The following is a 15,141-nucleotide window of genomic DNA, read 5'->3' as shown; positions in this document are numbered from 1 at the left end:
GAACCCCCCCCCCACCCGTTTTTGAGATATTAGATTTTTAATTGTTTAATGGGTTTTAGTCGTAAGGTTCTTAATTTTTCGGCCAAAGGATATAATTCTTTTAAATTTTTAACTTTTGTATTGGATGTTTTTTTACTTGGCTGTGCACCGCCCTGAGCCCACCAGGAGAAGGGCGGTATACAAATTTAAATAAAATAAAAAATAAATAAAAAATTATAGAGTGGTATCAACACACTGCTCTATTAATGCCGCTTGTGACTGTGTTGGCTTTTTTGGCAACTGCAGTCCACTGCTGGCTCATATTTAAGTGATTGTCCACTATAAGATCCCTCTCACAGTTATTACTATTGAGCCAGGTACCACCTATTATATACCTGTGCATTTACTTTAGCGTCTGAATGTTCTTTGACCTTGACTATTGTCAAGACTTTGGGAGTCTGAATGAGATCTAAAGCAGCATGGATTAATGGGCCATGTTTATTCTCTACCCTGTTTGTCAGGAATCCTTTGTTTGTTTGTTTGCCTTTTTCATAGCTGGCCAATCTTGGGCAATTCCTCAAGCTTGGATCTGTATAAATATTTACTGCTCTTGTTCCTATAGAGCAGTGGTTCTCAACCTGTGGATCGGTACCCCTTTGGGTGTCGAATGACCCTTTCACAGGGGTCGCCTAAGACCATTGGAAAACACATATTTTCAATGGTTTTAGGAATAATTTTATGGTTGGGGGTCACCACAACATGAGGAACTGTATTAAAGGGTCGTGGCATTAGGAAGATTGAGACCCACTGCTATAGAGGCTAAGATCTGATGCAAAGCTACAGTTCTACCACTTCTGCTGAAATGGGAGGGGGTGCTGTCCCCCCTCTATGATAAAACTGAAACCATCACAGTTAAGTTCAATATCTGCATTAAACTTTGGTTTCTCTGTTTAAATCCTCCCTGGACTCCCTGATATTATGAAAAACAAGAAGTCCTGATGCTCTGTCATGGGAAGGAGGAAATTCTGGATTCTGAAGGGAGGTTTAAAAATCTCAACATGTGGGTTTTGCAGAAGTAGCCTTTTAAGCAAGCCTACCCTCAATTTCCCAAAGGCTTGTGTTTGTGCATGACTCCAAACAAAAGGGACAGAGGTTGGAGGTTCATAAAGGGGCTGGAGCTTTGTAGCCACCTACCATAGCCATTTTTTCAATGAAAGACCTCAGCTACTTAAACCCATGCTAAGTTCATAGTTCTATATGGTCATGTAATATTACGTCATCTATAAATTTAGTTTGAGTCTCAGCAAACTTTCCTTTGTTCTGATTCACTCTGTCACCTTCTTCATTCTATATTGTTGTGACCTAGGCTTACTGAGTCATTAAAACACACAAGTAGTCCCAAAAACCTCTTATTGCAACAGCTATGAATTGCATTCATTCACAGCTGAGTCCCAATTAGTTGCAAAAAGTCCTTCAGGAGAAGTCCTTCGGGATAATCACCCACTTTTATCTCCCTTGACACGCTGCCAAAGACCTACTTGGCAAAGCCACACGGAGTCCAGAATCAAACAGAGATGCCGACTGGGAACAGAATTAACAACGTTGCTTTCCTGCAAAGGGCCCACATGCCTTTGCTCCTCTTTTAAGCCTTATGGGAGGGGCCAATCATCTCCAGGCCTTACTCCCGAGTCATCCCTTTTGTTTTAACTGTTCTTGCCTTCTGGCAGCTCTGCACATGCCTGCACTAGGAACAGGCTCCTCCTGTTCCTTTGCCTCTCTGATATCCGACTCTGGAGGCTCTGGAGTCCACGCATAACTCCCAGATGGCCCTGGCCCCATCTCTGCCTCTGACGCAGAGCCCTCATCTGAGCCTTCCCCAGACTCCAGGACTGGCCCATGTTCCTCCCCAGCCTCCTCACTGTCCAACTCCTCTGCCAGCTCCGCAGGCTGCTGGCAGACCACAACATATATGTGTGCATGTAGAAAAGGGGACTTGGAATGGACACCATCACAAAAGATGAGCACAAGACCCTGGGATATTGCACCCATCATAAATATGAGTCAGTTGCCAAGCATCTGAATTTTGATTGAGTGATCATGAGGATGCTGCAACGGTTGTGAGAAATGGTCATGTCACTAGCACTATCCCAGATGTTTGCTTAAACCTGCATTCAAAAAAGGCCAACTATTGACTGATATCAGCTGATAGTGGGATGAGTTTTAATACACGTTCAAAGTTAAATCTATGTTCAAAAGTAGCCTGACAAGTGGGAGTACAGGAAAAAAAAGCTGGCAGTGTTTTTTTCATTTCACTGTTCAGGCTGATCCATATCTCCGAATCAATCTGAGGAGCCTGAAGGCCAAAACATATGAAGAACAGTTGCAGAAATTGGGTATGTCTAGTTTAATGAAAAGAAAGACTGGGATGACATGACAGCCATGTTCCAATATCTCAGGGGCTGCTCCAAACAAGAGGGGAGTCAACCTATTCTTCAAAGCGCCTGAGGGCAGGATAAGAAGCAATGGGTGGAAACTAATCAAGGAGAGAAGCAACTTAGAACTAAGGAGGAATCTCCTAATGGTAGAGGATTCAACCAATGAAATAGCTTGCCTTCAGAAGCTGTGGCTGCTCCAGCACTGGAAGTTTTAAAGAAGAGATTGGACAATCATCTGTCTAAAATGCAGGGGTGAAATGCTCCCAGTTCGGACTGGATCGCCCGATCCAGTAGCGATGGAGGCAGGTGGTTTGGAGAACCGGTAGCAAAAATCCCTGCCCTCCCTCACCCCCCATTGCCCAGCTGAGCCATGCAATCATCAGAGGCTTTTTTTTATTTTTAAAAGCATTTTTTTCTACAACCTCTTTGGCCGAAAAAATGCTTTTAAAAGTAAAAAAAAAGCCTCTGATGATCGCGCAGCTCAGCTGGGATCATCAGAGGCTTTTAAAAGCATTTTTTCTACAACCTCATAGAAAAAATGCTTTTAAAAGGAAAAAAAGCCTCTGCCGATCAGGCAAGTTAGCTGGGATCGTCAGAGGCTTAAAAAAAAAAGCTTCTGTCGATCAGGCAAGGCAGCTGGGATCATCAGAGGCTTTAAAAAAAAGAAAGAAAGCCTCTGCCAATCAGGCAAGTCAGCTGGGATCATCAGAGACTTTAAAAAAAGAAAGAAAGCCTCTGCCAATCAGGCAAGTCAACTGGGATCATCAGAGGCTTTAAAAAAAGAAAGAAAGCCTCTGCCGATCAGGCAAGTCAGCTGGGATCGTCAGAGGCTTTAAAAAAGCCGAAGAGGTTGTAGAAAAAATGATTTTAAAAGTTAAAAAAAAAAGGTTGGCCATTCAGTCATATTCCCCCCCACCAAGCCATGCCCACAGAACCAGTAGTAACAGATTTTACATTTCACCACTACTAAAATGGTATAGAGTTTCCTGCTTGAGCAGGGGGTTGGAGTGGAAGGCCTCCAGGATCCCTTCCAACTGTGTTATTCTGTTGTTCTGAATCAAGATTAGCTTGGAGACATCATCATCATCATCATACCCATTGTCATCGGGGCACTTGGTTCCATGTCCAAGAATTTCACAAAACACTTCAAGAAATTGCAGCTTCCCGCAATAACACCAGCGGAACTGCAAAAAACTGTGCTACTCGGAACATCATATATTTTAAGAAGGTACTTTGTTGATACCAAGGACATTGGCAGCAACCCTTATCAACCATTAGCACCAGTCAATGGTATCTGTGACACATTTTTAAATATCCAGTTGACTGAGTTTCATTTTTAATGAATAAAAGAGAATAATAATAATAACAACAACTTCTAACTTCAAATCTTCTGCGCATGCCCCAAGATGGCGCTCTGGCGCTGAGTCTCGGCTTCTTGGGGGCGATGCCTCGGCTTGGGGGGGCTCAGGGGGGTCATTTCGAACATCTATGACCCCCCGCCCGGACGAAGCAGCATCTGAGGAGCCCGTTGGAAGCTTTGTCGGCTCCCCGGACCATCCCAGCGCTGAGGGGGATGATGTCAGGACGGCGGTGGGTGACGGCGGTCTGCGGCCTGCAGGGGAGCGGCACCGGCGGCGGCGGTCGCGGGCGGTCATGGCGGCGGCGGCGGCAGCTCCTGGACGACGTCGGCGTTGTGAGGCCCCTACGGAGGTTCCCCACGCCCCTGGATGCCTCGAGGTGGATCTTTGGAGGCAGGGGGCGGCTGGGGACGTCCGTGGGGGGGCCGATGGCGACGATGGCGATGGGGACTGCGGAGGCCGCGGCGGTGGTCGTGACGGGGGCGCCTAAGGTTGGGGCGGCTCCCAAGGGCCTAAAGACTTCCAAACAGACGGCCCAGGACTCTTCAGCAGCGGTTTTAGGTCTGATTTTGGGGTGACTGGAGAGTATATGACCCTTGAGGGAAGGGTTACCCCCAGGGAGACCCAGAGCCCCCCCCCAGGGTGAGCTGGATGGGGGGGGACGAAATTGGGGAGCTTTACCCTCTAGAATGGAAGGTTGAGGGTTATTGGGGCTGGAAAATGACTACAAACTTATGCGGTTTGAATCCCCCCCCCTCCTTCCTTCAGACTGAGCTTTGGCCTATTGGCCTACTACGATCATAGCTTCCCATCCATCTTGGCCTGCTGAACTACTCCTAATTTTTTCCCATTTCCATCTGGCCTGTCTGGATTCCCTACCATGTAGAACTTTTCTGACGAACATTTACGAACTTAAACCTCCTTTGAGCTGGATATTGGATTCCCTGATGCTGCTAATCCCAGGAGGGATACTGGTTCTATGGACATGGGGCCGAGGAGGCGGAATATGGCTATCCTCACCCTTGAGCTTTCTATCAAAGTCCCCATGGATTGGCCTGGTGAGAGACGGCCACCCTGGAAACTTTCGGGGTCGAATGATATGCACCTCCTTAGCCACTGTCGTGAGAGGACAGTGGAGCTTGGCAGCCTGACCATGGACTGGAATTTTCCCTACGCTTATAACATCAGTGGTCCCCCACCCTTGGACTGTTTCCCCTTGATAGCTATATGTATTCGGTGTCGGAACTCCTCGCCCTGCGAGATTCTCCCCTCTCGCAGATTTGGCCCCCCACATTATCGAGGGCCTATCTCGATGACGGACTTTGGAGTCCGGAGAGATGGCATGGAGCAAGGAAGAATTTATGGGGCTTTTTAGGGAAATTTTTAAAGATTTTAAGGGGTTCTGGGGGAGGGGGTTGTAATTATTCTTTTAAAGATATTGGGAAGACGACTAAGGCGGATTGGGGGGGAAATCCACCAGGGTCAGAGCCGTGCCCGGCACAGGGTAACGATCCGGGGGGCACCGGACGAGGGATTGGGAAAGGGATGGGGGACGATATCTATGAGGGCTGTACCATCGGCACGGTGAATGGGAGGGGCAGATATGGCGGGAGCAGGGGACCACATCAGGTGCTGGGGGCTCGCACTTGCTGTCTGAGAGCAATTGCTTGCCCCGGTCCCCAAGGCTCTGCTCGGATACTAGGTGGCTTAGATACTCAGGAGCTGGGCCTTCGGCTGATGCTGTGCAATGCCAGGTCCGTGGTCAATAAGGCCCCCCTCATTCACGATCTTATACAAGAGGGAGGAGCGGACCTGGCGGGTATTACGGAGACCTGGTTGGGCCCGGAGGGTGGCGTCCCTCTGGTTGAAATGTGCCCACCAGGCTTCAGAGCATTCCATCAGCCGAGGGCTCAGGGGAGGGGCGGGGGGGTGGCGGTTATTATTAACGAGGATCTGGGTCCGAGGGAGACCACTGTGCCTCAGATAGCCGGATGTGAGTCCCTCCTTGTGAGGTGGGGCCGTGGGGTTCAGATGGGCTTGTTGCTTACGTACCTGGCTCCCTGCCGCGTGGCAACAGCCCTACCTGAGCTACTCGACGTGATAGCCACGGTGGCAGTAGATACACCCAGGCTTTTAGTCATGGGTGATTTCAACTTGCCATCCGTCGGTGAAACGTCTGAGGTGGCTCGGGAGTTCATGGCTTCCATGACGGCCATGGACCTGACCCAGTTAGTTCATGGCCCTACTCACAGGGGAGGTCACACTCTGGATCTGATTTTTGTCTCTGGCCAGTGGTTGAGTGGTCTTGTTATAGGGGATATAGACATGGAACCCTTGTCATGGTCTGACCACTCACTCCTTCGCCTAGATCTTCGAACCGCGACCCCCCGCCGCAGGGAGGTGGATCCAATTAGATGGATCCGCCCCAGGCGCCTGATGGATCCTGATAGGTTCCAGACGGAGCTTGGGCCATTTCCTGAGGATCTAGCACATGACTCGGCCGAGGACCTGGTAGCCGCCTGGGATCGGGCGGCTGGTGGGGCCTTGGACCGAGTTGTGCCTTTGCGGCCTCTGACCCGATGCCGATCCCGTGCGGCTCCTTGGTTTACTGAGGAGCTGAGGGAAATGAAGCGCCGGAAAAGACGCCTGGAGAGCGGTTGGAGGGCCAGTCTCGCTGAATCTGATCGAACACTGGTAAGGTCGCATATTAAGGCCTACCTAGTGGCGATAGAGACGGCAAAGTCTAACTACTTTTCCGCCTCTATTGCGTCATCAGGGAATCGTCCGGCTGCCCTGTTTAGGGTGACCCGCGCCCTGCTCCATCCAGGAGTGCGGGAGGATCCCTTAGAAGGCAGGGCGGAGGATTTCGGACAATACCTGTATGACAAAATCGCCCAGATCCGGGGGGATTTGGACTCTGACTGGGTAGATCAGGGCAGGGTGACGAGGAATAGTCTTGAGAATGTTATCTGGGAGGAGTTTGATGCTGTGACTCCTGATGATGTGGACAGGATTTTGGGGAGACTCAGTGCGGCCACATGTTTACTGGACCCGTGTCCCTCCTGGTTGGTACTGGCTTCCCGGGAGGTTACACGAGGCTGGCTCCAGGGTGTTATCAACGCTTCGTTGAGTGAGGGTTACTTCCCCACCGCCTTGAAAGAGGCGGTGGTGAGGCCTCTCCTCAAGAAGCCGTCCCTGGATCCGGCAATATTGGCCAACTATCGTCCTGTCTCCAACCTTCGCTTTATGGCGAAGGTTGTTGAGAGTGTGGTCGCACGACAGTTTCCGCAATTCCTGGAGGAAACATCTTATCTAGATCCGTTCCAGTCGGGTTTCAGGTCTGGGCACAGCACAGAAACGGCATTGGTCGCGTTGGTTGATGATCTCTGGAGGGCTCGGGACAGGGGTTGTTCCTCTGTTCTGGTCCTGTTAGACCTCTCAGCGGCTTTTGATACCATCGACCATGGTATCATGCTGCACCGGCTGGAAGAGTTGGGGGTGGGAGGCACCGTGTTGCGGTGGTTCTCCTCCTTTCTCTCCGACCGGTCGCAGTTTGTGTTGGCAGGGGGGCAGAGGTCGACCTCGAGGCCTCTCATTTGTGGAGTGCCGCAGGGATCGGTCCTCTCGCCCCTTCTGTTCAACATTTATGTGAAGCCGCTGGGTGAGATCATCCGTGGCTTTGGGGTGAGATACCACCAGTACGCTGATGACACCCAGCTGTACATCTCCACCCCAGGCCACCCCAACGATGCCCTTGAAGTGATGTCCCAGTGCCTGGAGGCTGTACGGGTCTGGATGGGGAGGAACAGGCTCAAGCTCAACCCTTCCAAGACTGAGTGGCTGTGGCTCCCGGCATCCCGATATAGTCAGTTGACTCCATCACTGACTATTGGGGGCGAGTCATTGGCCCCCACAGAGAGGGCTCGCAATCTGGGAGTCCTCCTGGATATGCAGCTGTCCTTGGAGGAACATCTGACGGCTGTAACCAGGGGGACCTTTTGTCAGGTTCGCCTGATTCGCCAGTTGCGGCCCTTTCTTGATCGGGATTCCCTGTGCACAGTCACTCATGCCCTCGTCACCTCTCGCCTTGACTACTGCAACGCTCTCTACATGGGGCTCCCCTTGAGGAGCACCCGGAGGCTCCAGCTGGTCCAGAACGCAGCAGCGCGGGTAGTGACGGGAGCAGCATGGCGCTCCCATGTAACACCGCTCCTGCGCGAGCTGCACTGGCTCCCAGTTGTCTTCCGGGTGCGCTTCAAGGTGTTGGTTATCACCTTTAAAGCGCTCCATGGCATAGGGCCTAGCTATCTGCGAGACCGCCTGCTGCTACCGACGACCTCCCAGCGACCCGTGCGCTCCCACAGAGAGGGCCTCCTCGGGGTGCCATCAGCCAAACAATGCAGGCTGGTGACCCCCAGGGGGAGGGCCTTCTCTGTGGGGGCACCTACCCTCTGGAATCAGCTCCCCCCAGAGATAAGGAGAATCCAAGACCTCAGTGCCTTCCGTCGCGCCCTTAAAACCCATTTATTTAAACAAGCCGGGCTGGCTTAAGATGAAATTTTTAACTGTTTTTAAATGTTTTAAACGTTTTTAATTGGTAAATGAGTTTTAATTGGGCCAAATTTATATATCTTTTAATTGTTTTTAATATTTGTTCTGCATGTTTTTTAATCTGGCTGTACACCGCCCTGAGTCCTTAGGGAGAAGGGCGGTATAGAAATCCAATATAAAATAAAATAAAATAAACTTTATTGTCATTGTATGTATATACACAGTATATCCATACAACAAAATTCACTTAACACCCAAAGACCAGGTCCAACACATATAACAATCCCCAAACACCCCCACCCACCCACCCACCACAAATTCCCCACCCTTAAACCACCGAAACATCCACACAACAGACTAAGTAATGCTGTCCAACAGCTCACTGATGGTGGCCCTTTAGTTCATTGTTGAGTGCAATTATAACTCTGGGATTAAAAACTATTCAGAAACCATGTGGTCTGAGTTTTAATTGTTCTGTATCTTCTGCCAGAAGGCAACAGTCCAAAAAGATGATGATGATGATGATGATGATGATGATGATGATGAAGAAGAAGAAGAAATATAGATAAAGGGGAACTGTCAAGACTGGAAGAGAGAAGATGTGCCCAAATCTATCTAGAGTGGCCAACATAGATCTCAGTGATTACCATCCAGTTGCACTTGCATCCATCATTATAAAATGTTTTGAGATGCTGATAAAGGACATTATTGTATCTAGCCTCCCTCTAGCATTTGACTTGCTTCAGTTTGCTTACTGTCTAAATTGCTCTACAGAGGATGCTATTTCTTCTATTACGGAGGATCCCAGATCTACGCACCTTCCGCCGCGCTCTTAAGACTTTTTATTTCACCAGGCTGGTCTGGCCTAACCTTTCCCATTCTTTTTTTAATGTAAATTTTAACGTAAATTTTAATTTGTTCTTAACCTGGGGTTTTAAATTTGTCTTGGGCTAAATTGATTTAATTCAATTTTATTTTTGCTCTTAATTTTTGTATTCTATGTGTTTTATTCTATGCCTGTTCACCGCCCTGAGTCCTTCGGGAGCAGGGCGTTATACAAATTAAATAAAATGAAAATGAAATGAAAAATATTGTCTATGGAGACGTCATGGTTGTCCCAAAGATGCTTTTTTCAAGAGGCAACTGGATATTCTGGTTTTTCTTTGAAGACATTTTGCTTCTCATCCAAGAAGCTTCTTCAGCTCCTGTATTTCTGTAAAATGTACAGTGAAGGGTCACCCTGTGCCTTGCTGTTTAACGGGTTTTTCAACTGCCTCAACTGTCATAAGAAACTCTCCTCGGAACATAAAGAAACCATGGATTACAATCATAGATGCACACTAAACACTGCCATCTACTAGCTGAATAATTCTGTAGTTGTTGCAATACAAAATACATTCTAACGTGTTCCAACAGGACTACTGTCAGCGTTCCAGAAAAACCCCAACTCCAAGTAAAGAAGCAAACATTTTTCCAAAGTCCTCTTTACTAGAATAGGCAAACTGGCACATCTGGGAAAACCCGGATCTGAAAAGCCCAGGTTTTCCTTCAGTAAGTCAAAGCTCCCAAAACCATCCCCTTTTCCACCCAGTCGATCACATGCTCCAATCAACGTCCATTCCATCTCGATCCAGTCCCCTGACCGCTCCTTCTCCAGATGCTGGATCGCCCTGACCTTGACCAACAGGAAGAATGCTATTATGTCTACTAACAACCCCTCTCCTAAATCCCCCCTCCTACTTTCCCACACATGAGAAGATGGCAGCATTAACGCTTCCGGCCTAATATGGCTTCCAAAGCTGACAACTACAGGCAGTTCTTGAGTTACGACCACAATTGAGTTATACCACCAAATTTATGTTGCTAAGCGAAACATTTGTTAATTGAGTTTGCTCCATTTTACGACTTTTCTTGCCACACTTGTTAAGTGAATCTTTGCATTTGTTAAGTGAATCTGGGTTCCCCATTAACTCTGCTTGTCAGAAGGTCACAAAAGAGGATCGCATGACCCCAGTATTCTGCAACAGTCATAAACATGAACTAGTGGCCAAGCATCTGAAATTTAATCATGTGACCATGGGAATGCTGCAATGATTGTAAGGGTGAAAATGGTGATAATGATGTGGCTCTGTTGCCTGAGCCTGGGCTATCGATAGATGCAGACTCTGCGAGTGAGGGAGAGGAGTTGGCAAGGCCTCCCTCTCCAGGACCCTCCTCTCCGGCAATGCCTCCGGAGGACACCAAAGGCCAAAAGATAGGCTCAGAGCCAAGCACGTCCCCACAGCCACAGGTGGACAGCGACGAAGGAGATAAGTGCTGGCTGGACCCTTAGCAGAGGCGCAGGGAGAAGCGTGCACAGCAGAGGGGAAGGTGTGCCAGAGATTAGCTGAGTCACTGGACCACACCCCACATGGTATAAATGTGGGTGTGGTGGCCGGTTCAGTTTGTGACGAGCAAAAACTAGAAATAATCCATGATCTCTGCGTTACTGGACTTCTCCCTGCCTTGTCGGACTGCATTTGGACTAATCCTTGTATTGCTGAAACTTTGCCTGCTATCGGAATGCTTGCAGTCTAATCTTTGTTTTGTGTGAGTAAAGTCTGAATTGGCAGTTAGCCCCTGGGTTGCTGCCAGCTTTATCTTCAAAGATTTTGTCATGTGGCTTATTAACTCTGGGCTGTCTGTGGGGGTGCATGTGTGGGATTTGGACAGAACAGATAAGTCACTTTTTGGGGGGCTGTTGTAACTTTGAACAGTCACTAAAATGAACTGTTATAAGTCGAGGACTACCTTTCCATAGGCCTTGACTTTCTGTGATGCACCTTAAAGAGGGCTGTAGGGGGTTGACTTTCAAGGTCAGCCAAAACTGTACAGGGCCTATCAGTGCCGCAATCTTTCAGAAATATGACTCTGGGAATGTGTAACATGAATCAACTTCAGCCCATAGACTCTGTGTTCCACATAAAGTTACACTTGTAGGTAAAGTTTCAGAAGTTAGCAGAGTTTCACTCTCATCTCAGCTCCCCAGTCGCTCTAAATCCCAGCTGGGGGCCTCAGCAGCCCAAAAGACACTTTGATAATAACTTTGCACCAACTTCTTCAAGCTACATTCAAAATATTTTCTGCGTTTGTTGCTTCCTATTGTTTATGGGCCTCGGTTACAATCCTCATGGGTTAAGAGTGGAAAACAGCTTGACCTTTGGAAACGAGCAAAACAAATGACTGTAATTGGGTAATTATAAGGAGAAGAGGCGAAGTCTGTAATGCGCTGAATTCAACCTACTTGCTAAGGCAGGTGCAGAGCTAGAGAAAAACATGTTTATGCCAATTCCCTAAAGAGGTTTAATAGGCTAGCAACAGGTCAGCAAAGAGACAGTGGAGTTTTTGTAAGACAAAGTTTCACAAGAACATGAAAAGTTTTGCAGCATCGTAAAAAGCAATCAAATGATTATTTTAATGTCCCAGACGTCCCACTGGTCTTGTTGCTATGGAGGAACTTAGAAATTTAGCTTCCAAATACATTGCTTCTTTTCTGCTTTCTTGGAAGCTTGCCAGATTCAGAGTTTTGTAGGCCTTTTAATAAAGGCTGCCATTCTCTGTATTCCTAATAAAAATATTCCCTGAAAATAGTGGGAAACTTTTTTTGATGCAGTGTTTCTTGAATGACCACTAAATGCATTCACTGGTACCTTGAACGATATGACTTAATGGTTCAACTAGGGGTACTTTTATAATCCATAGTTGGATTATAGTACCCATAATCCAACCAAAATTTAGCCAACCAGAATTTTAGCTACTATGTTTTATGTCAGTGGTGTCCACCAGAGGGTCAAGATGGCAGAGAGAGTACTGTGATAATAGTTTAAGTTTAAGTTTAAGTTTAATGCGATTTATATGCCGCCCTATCTCCAATGGACTCAGGGCGGCTCACAACAGTAAAATACGCAATGACATTAATGCAATATAAAATTAAAAGTCCAAATTAAAACAGTTTAAAATCAGTTTAAAAACTATTAAGAAACCCCCCCCGTCATCAGTCCAGGCTACGAAATAACCAGGTCTTCAAATCACGGTGAAATGAGCGAAGGTCAGGGGCCATCCGGAGCTCCAAAGGAAGTTGGTTCCAAAGGGAGAGCCCCACCCCTTTTGAAAGTATATCTTGATACATATTCAAAGTGGGTACACTTGCATCATATCACTGTCTGCCATATTGAAATTCCCACTTCCCCCCCACACAGACAGACATGGATGCCACTGTTTTGTGATCTCCATCCACAGCTAAGCACACCCCTAACCCATGGTCTCATCTAACTCTGATTGAATGAACCACAATTGGCTGAGTTCATCCCACAGATCATGCTCCTAGTTATGGTTTAGAGGGCACCATAGCCAATTCATGCAACATGCAGTAGAAATAACTACTATATTGCATTCTATATGAGGCTGCTTTGGGAGACTATCCAGAAGCTGCAATTGGAGGAACCTCATAGTGATGAGTTGGATGGGAACTCAGTGATGAACTACTCCAAACTCTAGCTTGGTGTAGGACATTGGAAGGACACTCTAGCTTGGTGTAGGACATTCTTGGAAGAATAGAAAGTAGAGTAGAGTAGAGTAGAGTAGAGTAGAGTAGAGTAGAGTAGAGTAGAGTAGAACACAACATAACACAACACAACACAACACAACAACAGAGTTGGAAGGGATTTTGGAGGTCTTCTAGTCCAAATCCTTGCTTAGGTAGGAAATCCTATACCAATCTCTTCTTAAAAACTTCCAATGTTAGAGCATTTACAATTTGGAGACAAGTTGTTTCACTGCTGGTTATTCCCACTAGCTTGGTGTGATCTGCATATTTGATGAGTTTCCCATCTATCCCCTTGTCCAAATCATTGATGAAGAGTACTGGCTCTAAAATAGAGCCTTGGGGCACCACACTGCATACTTCCCTCCCTGTAGATGCAGTTCCATTGGAGACTACACATTGAGTGCGATCGGTCAGCCAGTTATGAATCCATCTGGTGGTGATGCTGCCTAACCCACATTTTTCTATCTTATCAAGTAGTAGGTTATGGTCTACTTTATCAAATGCCTTACTGAAGTCCAAGTAAATTATATCCACAGCATTCCTCCGGTCCACTAATTTTGTCACTTTTTCAAAGTATGCAATAAAATTTGTCTGGCATGATCTGTTTTTGACAAACCCATGTTGCTCTTGGTTATTACTATGCTTGCCACTAGGTCAGGGGTGTCAAACTCAAGGCCAGGGGGCCAGATGCGGCCCAGGGGGTGCTTAAATCTGGTCCATGGGGCCAGCCTAGAACAAAGGACTGGCCCAAGGTGCCTCTGCTGGCCAAAATGGGCCATGAGGAGGTGTGCATAGGCCATTTTTGGCCCCCACGGCCTCCTACAGCAGTCCGGTGTCTGAAAACAGGCCATGGGGATACATTTTCAGCCCATTTTTGGTCCCCACAGCCTCCTAGAGTGGTCTGGCAGCCAAAAACGGGGGGGGGGGAGCACCCATTTTATATATTTGTTTCTCAGACCCATGCACTTTATCTTCCTTCCTGTTGGCTGCACATGTGTTGGTTTACACAATTCCTGGTTTTATCCCATTTAAAAATATGGAACAGGCCCAATCCAAAGAGTTTGCTCACTTATGTGTGGCTGTAATATAATTTGCTTGGTTTTGACTTACAACTGGATTGTGTTATCTCCCCTATAATTGTTTGTAAACAATATAGTGAGTCTAAAACCTTAAAATACAGAACATGATTGGATGTAGGATACGGTAGTATGGACAAGCTATAAGGTTTTTTTTTTTAATGCAGTACGTCAAGTGAAAACGTCCAGTGATTATTTCTAAATTGTGATTTACTATGTAAAGCACAAATGGCTGAATTTACAGAACACAAAATCAAATCATATTATGACTGGATAGTGTGCAAATCTGGCAGATAGAAGGCAGCTTTTGTCAGGTATGCATAAAACTCAGTGAAGTCAGTGAGATTTAATTGTGTATCCAGTTGTAGTCCAAATGGACCTGAAAATGTTTCCACACAGCATGTATATTTTCTGAATCTTTCTAGACATTTAGCAATATATTGTGATGATTTTGTTGTGTTGTACAGTGTTCCTCGTTACAATGGATATCTGGAATAAAATTTTAATATTTTCAAAGAACTCTATTAAAAATGAAAAATGGGAGGGTCAGCTAAAGAATTCTACGTAGAGTTAGTTAATATTTCAAAGGACAGATTCAACAGGGAAAAGGGAAACCTGAGTTGATATTTCCCAAGCAATAACAAAGAGTGTACAATGTTGTTATTTGGGGATGGAGAAATGCCTTAAATAAGGCAGATGGATTAATACATAAAGAAGACAAAAAAGAAGATATGGATTAATTAAAGAGAAATGAATTGTTTTCTTTAAAAGTATTTTAAGGTTCTAAATGTTAATTTATCATTTAACCCAGTAAGTATAAATATAATACCCTGGATGCAGTGGTGAAGTCTAAAATTTGTTACTACTTGCAATTTGTTCTGTGGGTGTGGTTTGGTGTGGGGGGGTAATGTGACTGGGTGGGCGTGGCCATTTTCTTTTTTACTTTTAAAACCATTTTTTTCAGCAGAGGCTTTTTTAAAAAGCCTCCGGCGATCAGGCAACTCAGCTTGGATCGTCAGAGGCATTTAAAAGAAAGAAAGGTTTTTTTTTCTTTTAAATGCCTCTGACAATCCCAGCTGAGCAGCACGATCATCAGGGGCTTTTTTTTTAACTTTTAAAAGCATTTTTTTGGCCGAAGAGGTTGTAGAAAAAATGCT

The sequence above is a fragment of the Pantherophis guttatus genome, chromosome 2, assembly GCF_059756535.1.
Source record: "Pantherophis guttatus breed Tessera chromosome 2, ASM5975653v1, whole genome shotgun sequence".
Lineage (NCBI taxonomy): Eukaryota > Metazoa > Chordata > Lepidosauria > Squamata > Colubridae > Pantherophis > Pantherophis guttatus.
This window is presented reverse-complemented; position numbering follows the sequence as displayed.